Genomic DNA, 7,179 nt, shown 5'->3' on the forward strand with positions numbered 1-7,179 from the left:
CAACGGGCTCAGAAAATACATCTCTAGAAGCCCAACAGGTGAGTGATGCAATGGTTAGCACTGTTCATATAGGGCCAACCCTCACCCATCCAGTCTCAAGCTCTCCCCAGCATTTCTGAGAGATGCAATGTTACCTACTTCTTGTTACCACTTTTTTTTTCCCCACTGAGGAGACAGTCCAGAAGGAAGATCCCTAGCCTGGTGTCTGGAGACCCGAGTCACCCGTCCACCCAACCGTTATTCTTTGAGCTCCTGCTATGGGGCTCCATTTCCTCCCCTGTAAAATGAAGGTTGGTCTACGTAAGCCCTCAGACGGATAGTCCATGTTTTCAGGACGAGGCTGTTTGGGGCTGGGCAATAATGATCACTAACGTTATCAAGGGTTTACCAGTCACAGGTGCTTTCTAATAGCTAAGCTTTAATCCTCCAAACAACCCTATGAGGTTTCGGTTAAGTGGCAAAGGGCCCAGCAATTGTCTTAATACCTAGCTGTCAATGTCTTGAAATTCTTAATTTTTGAACCAGGAGCCCACCTTTTCATTTGGTACTGGGCCCTGCAAATTATGTTGCCGGTCTCCCCTCTAGAGTAGCTGAGTAACTGACAGCTGTGGTCCCTGAGCAATGACAATAGCTAGCAGCATCTGAGAGCTAGTCAGAAATGCAGAGTCCCAGGCCCGACACAGCCCTCCGGAGTCAGACCTGCGCTTTATCAAGATCAGATCCAGGGCCTGCAATCTCAATCGCTGTCGTCTGCTATTTCCTTCCATGTCCGCATTTACTGGAAACAGGAAAGACCTCAATTTCTGATCATCAAGTGAGAGGAGATTCACCTTGCTTCTGGGAAGTGGGCTTCTACGGGACCCAGATCCTAGAACGGCGTGGGCAGGCCCCCCGCACAGACTGTCAGCAGCGTCGGCGAATTCAGACGTTACACTGTCCCCAGGACCGGACTGGGGTGGGGACTAGGACGGCGGCGCCAAGGAGCGGAGGGCGCAGAATTGAAGGAGGCGCGCGCTCCCAGGTACTGATTCCGCAGCCGCACGGCTCTGATATGCGTGCCTCAGGTGAGAGAAGTGAAAAGTGAAAGTGAGGGGAAAGTGAGAAGTCTCGGTTAGCTGGCGCTTCCCCCACCGGTGCGGTGCCCGTCCGCGCTGTTCCGCAGGCGCGCGTGGGACGCTTAGAAGAGCCAGGCTCCAGTCCTGGGCATTTCTGGTTAGAGCAGCTCCGGTACAGGGTACGCCAAAAAAGAGCCTGATTGCTCAGAATCAGAATTCAATCCTTTCACCATTTCTTATCATTTTTAACCCTAGGAAGCTGGCAGCAACCCTCTACCCCTCTGGTACCTTTAAGCTCACAGCTCTGCGTTGGAGATGGTTGGGGCTGCCTTCACCCTGCATCAGAGAGCCCCTCCCGGGGCGGAGCTGGGTGCTTGGGGCCTTCGGCTTTTCTGCCTGCATGAGTGCAGGCGGGAGGCCAGGCTGGAGATGGCTCACCTGAATTCAGCTCGAGCCATTCACAGCGCCCGGGAGAGGCCAGAGACTCCCTGGGGCAGCGTCTAGTTGGGGCTCTGCATCAGCAAAGACGCTGATCTTCAGCTGGCACCCATGGCTGCTGGAGTGGAGAGGGTCCTGCTGATGGGAGGGCTGAGAAACTTAGTGATTTTCCAGGGCCGAAGTTCTCAGAGCCGACTTATCTTCAGAGCTTTTCCTCACCTGCAGAGATTTCTAAAATTAGGATTCTCCAATCCACACAAATCAGAATCTCCTGGAGATGGAGATGGCCCCTGCTACTTTTGTATGAAGTAGAAAAAAGGTGCCCACTTTGAGCAGATGTGCCCTGCTGGGATGTGGCTTGGCAAGTGGATGGAGCCTTTAGGTGAAGAAACCCACTCCCCCCCTTAGGAATGCAGCCCTGGGTCTCGGAGATCTTGGACTGAGGGACATACATTGCCCTTTGGCCCCCTTTTGCCTGCTTTATGCAGAACAAAACCTGCACTGCTGTGAGCCATGGACCTGGGTGGGGTTGGTAAAAGCCTTGCAGGTATTTCCGATGACTTGCCAACGGGAGTCTCTGAGGCCTGGAGAGTGGATGTGATACATCTTGGCCAAACATGGCGCCATGGCCACTCACTTCCTGTGGGGTTCCTCAGACATTCCCAGGCCAAGGTTCTGCCCCTTTCTTTATTACCCACACAGAATAAACAAAAAGAAAGCCTAACCTCCAGGAATAACATTTAGGGAAGGGAGTGAAGGAGGGAAGAGGCAGGAAGGGGGAAGAGAAGGAGGGGAGGGCCCTTATCTACATGAAACAGGTCCAGCTCTGCCTGTGAGCACAGCTGAGTCATGCTAGGTGTCCTGCTCCACCCCCCACCTCCTGGAAGTGAGACAGCTGCCAATGGGCATTTTTCCTTCAGGACTGGGTTCTGGGGGCTACACCGGCTTGCTGGTACTGGTGGCAGGGAGTCTGGGCTCTCCTCCACCAAAGGCTGGCTGAGCACCCTGGAGGGAGTGACACCCCTCTCAAGGTGTTCCAGCCTTTCCAGTGGAAAAGGGAGGTGGGTTCCAGGGTGTTAATGAGAGGTCACTCCACCCCTTCATGTCTGGGAGAGGTTCCGAGTCATGTAGTTCTTTTGGCATTGCCCTGTAGCATCCATTATGGTGAGAGGGGGCAGCTGGGATAGAGAAGTGGGTGTATCAGTCAGTTTTCACTAAGTTACACCATGGTAACAAACAACCCCTCCCTTCAAACCTCAGTAATTACAACAACAAAGGCTTACTTCTCACTCAGTCTGGCTGCAGCTCCCTTCCCAAGTTGTCTTCATTAATGGACCCAAGCTGTAGGAACAGCCCCTCTCTGGGTCATGCTGGGCTGTGGCACAGGGAAAGAGCAATGGTGGAACCAAGTGATGGTGCTTAAAGCGTCTGCTGGGATATGCAGCTGACGTTTTATTGGTCAAAGCAAGTCACGTGACCCATCCCAAGTCACTTGCGTGTGACTTGGAGCAGGGACGTATAATTCTATCACAAGGATAGGACAGTGAATAATCGGGAACAGTAATGCAATCTCCCACAGTGGGACCCTGACTTAGGCCAAGGGGATTCCTTCTAAGGAACAGAGAACATCCTTTGGCCAAAGGAGACAGTATAAATGGTGAAAAGAAAAAGGCTTGGAATCAGGTCTAGATTTTAACCTGGACTCAGCAACATACTAGCTGTGTGATCTTGTCCAAGTTATTTACCTTCTCTGAATCTTCTTTTCCATCTACAGAATGGGTATAATACTTAATTCACAGGGAAAATTTGAGGCTTAAATGAGATAGTAAATATTAAGTCTTTGGCACATAGTAGGAATACAGTAAATAAAAACTCCCTACTCTACTCCCTGCCCATCTTTTGTATTTTATCCATAACTCTGAAGGTATTCATTACCAAGACTCCATCTACTAACCGCACAGGGTTGGGATCAAGTGGAACAGAGAGAATTTATTGTGTCCTTACTACGTACCAGGCACCGAACCACACAGTTTACCTTCATGATCTCACTTGTTTTGTCCAATAACCCTGTGAGGTAGGTACGATTATTACCCCATTTTATAGATGAGGAAAATAAGGATCAGAGAAGATAAGTAACTTGCCAAAGGTCATGCAGTGACAGAAGTAGGATTTAAAGCCATGCTTTAGATTCCAGGACCCATGCTCTAGAGCAATGATTTTCGAGAGTGATTTGTTTGGTAGATAAGAAAAGAAACTGAGAGTAAGTTTGGAAACTTATGGCAGCTGGACATTGCCATGACATTCAAGTGAAAATGAAATAGCCTTATTTTGCTGAACAGAATACAGACTAGTGTAGGTGATGTAGAAGTCTCTGGTAAGTTGCATGTGGTGGAGGCCATTCTAGTCATGCAAGTAGGACCACACAATTGTCTATGACTCAGAGGAAATGAAAATCACTGGTCGTCACCACAGACGGTGTGAGGGGCAGTGCTCTGGAACACTGCATTCACTATGTGCTGGTGGGCCTGCCGGGTCAGCTGCGGCAGACCAGGGAAATATTTGTGGTTAATCAAAATGATATCTTGTTTACACTGATGCGTGAGGCCTGGGGGCAGGGTTTGTGTATTACCCATGGCAACTGGTTTGTGCCTTGTACACAGGATACACTCAATATGAGTCTCCTGCTCCAGTGAGTGAATGAATGAATTGATGGATGAATGAATGAATATGTTTCTCACTGTAAGAGAGCGATTTGATGGCCTTGGGCAAAGCCAAGATTTGGGCAAAATTTCTCTTCCAACTTTTCCTGCTGCCTGCACTCCTAGCTCTTCTCTCCTCCCCCTTTTTGTCTCAGCCTAAGCTTTTACATGCCTTCAGGACCCCACAAACCCTCGTTTTCCTGTGAGTGGTGCCCTATTCTGGGCCTCTCACTGCCCCTTTCCCCAGCAACTTCCCAGTTCTGAGTCTCTTCCAGGGGGACCCCCTCCAGCTGACTGCCTCTGGGGATAAGGAGTCCACTCCCAACAGAGATAAAACAGAGATAATACAGAGCATAGGCAACTGGGGATGGTCTGTGTTGCGTCTGATAGACACAAGAGACCGGCATTAGTATATGCTGCTGGTGAGGGCATCTAGAAATGTGGTACATTTCTAGAAAGCAGTTTGGCAACATGTATCAAGAATTTAAAAAATTTATACACTTAAACCTAAAATTAAGCCCTAGATATTTATCTGAAATAATCAGGGATGTAGCAAAATCTTTATGTATAGAGATATTTATCATAGCATCATTTACACAGTGAAACAGGAAATTCAACCTAGATGGAAATGATTAAATAAATACATTATGAAATAGGCATGATGAAATATTATGCAGCCATTAAAGTTATGTTTTTGAATTGTTTTTAATGATTTGATCAGATGCTTATTAGCTATGACAAATGGAAAAGGAAGGGTTTAAATTTTTTAAATAAAATTTAATAAAAATATATGTGCATGTAAAAATACTCATCATCTGTCTAGGTGATGGGATTTGAGTGGTTTTATCCTTTTTGGTATTTTCTAAACTTTCTATAATGAGCACAGATTATTTTTATGATCAGAAAAAATATAGAAAACATTGTTTAAAGTCTTTTCTGGTTTTGCAGACAGTCACTCCCTCACTGCAGTCCTGCTCTGATGCAGGACACTACTGGGGGAAGTGCCCCTGCGTTTGCCAGGAGCAAGCCTTACATGGTTAGCTTGTATTCTGGTCCTGGCTTTGCCACTAACTGGCTGTGGGACCGCGGACAAGTCATTTTATTTATCTGGGCTTTGGGGTCCTCATTTATAAAATGAGGTTACTGGATTAGATGATTTAAGAATTAAATTCTGATTCTGTGATTCTAACAAACTCACTGGGTCAAGGTATTCATTGTGAATAAGGCTTCATGATTTATCCTTTTCTAGTGTTAGTAAATGGGATTCTTAGCTATAGCTAAAGAAGTGACTCTCTAATGGTAGAATTTCACATCAGACTGTGAATCACCTACACCCAAATACTGACCTTATAGCTCTCTACAGCTTACACATTCTAGACATCAGCTGGCCCTTTTGAGAGAGTCAGGGTCCCTTCCACATCAGCCTCTGGCCCTGAAAGGGAGACGGGAGGTGTCTCTCTGGAAGAACAAGACAAGTTCCTTGGTCCCGAGTTTCCTTCCCTTCCCTGCTTCCTTCCTCCAGTCTCAAGCTATTTCCCACTGTCTCTCTGCTTCCTCTGTCTCCATCCTCTTCGCTGTGGTTGAGTCTGGTTTATGTTAGTGTAGTTCCCTGGTGGACTGGTGGCTCAGCCACCACAACCAGGGGAAGAAGGAGTGTGACTCATGCCCTGTGTCCAGTGAGTCAGACTCGGGGTGGGCTGGACCAGGGGCTTCCCTAGGACAGGAAGCAGGTTCTAAGTATGCAGAGGCCTTAGCTCCCTCTTAATACGAACGCTGCCAGGATAGAGGACCAATCTTTCTCCCTTTCCCGTTTCTGTGAACTCATTCAGGAACCCCTCTTGCCAAGGAAAATGCCACCTCTTCTAAGCCTCAGAAGGTTGTGTCTGGGTAAGGCCAAAACTGCCTCTGTGCCAACTGGCTGCCCCCCAGCATCCGAGAAGAAGAAGGAGAATAACAGACCACAGTTAGAGCCAAAGAAGATAAGAATTTCCCATTCCAGTCTCTCATGTCCTGGGTTTGAGCCTAGCAAGTTTTCACAGCTCCGATTATCCCTTCCTCCTCTTCCCAGCTCTTGACATGAGAAACAAGTGCATTCACACTGCCCTGGGGTTAAAATCCAAGTTTGTGTGACCTTGGGCAAGTTATTTAACTGCTTCAAGTCTCAATTTCCTTGGCTGGAAAGAAGGAGATAATAAACTCACCTCATGGCATGTTGTGCATTAAATAGAACCCAGCACCGAATACAGGCCTGGCTTTAGAAGGTGCTGAGTCGATGTTCAGTCTGCAATGGAGTGGAAGCCCCATTGCTTTTGGACTCCTCTGAGATCCAAAAGTCGCTTTGCGCAGAAGGCTGAAATGGGCCATTTCCAGGGCACAGGAGCCCGTTGTGCTTTGGGAGTGGGCTCCAGGCTGGGTCTGAAAGGCAGCCAGGGGCACCATCTCCCAATCTAGAGCTTTCTCTTCCCTTTTAGGCATCTGGGGCCTTTCCCCTTCCTGGTGAACAGTCCTAACAGGGCCCTTCACACTGTGGGGCAAACAAGGAATAAACTGACCTTCTCCGAAGGACTACCAGACAGGATCAGTTTTACTGATGCTTCCTTTTGTTTCAGGCTCCAATATGGCTAGTTGTCCATCCATCCAGTCCTCACCTAAATTTGTGACATTTTGTTCATCATGGATTTTTTTTTGCATTAATTTCTACTAAAATTTAAAAAAATATTTAACATATTTTAAAACATTGCATTAAAATATTATTTATCTTGATTACTGAGCTCCTTGGCACTCCCTTAACTTTTGCCCCTAATGATGGAAACTTCAGCTCTAACCTTTTGAGGGGAGGGGTGTACTTTGGGGACAGACTGTGCCTGCTTCCTTAAACCTGTGACCTTGCTAATGGGAACTTTTCTCTGCCCCCACCAGGGGCCAGGATAAAGTTCCCAGCCTGGTTCAAACTCATCCACTCTCCCACCCCCATTTCCATGGAGCTC

The sequence above is a fragment of the Mesoplodon densirostris genome, chromosome 4, assembly GCF_025265405.1.
Source record: "Mesoplodon densirostris isolate mMesDen1 chromosome 4, mMesDen1 primary haplotype, whole genome shotgun sequence".
NCBI classification, from domain to species: Eukaryota; Metazoa; Chordata; class Mammalia; order Artiodactyla; family Ziphiidae; genus Mesoplodon; species Mesoplodon densirostris.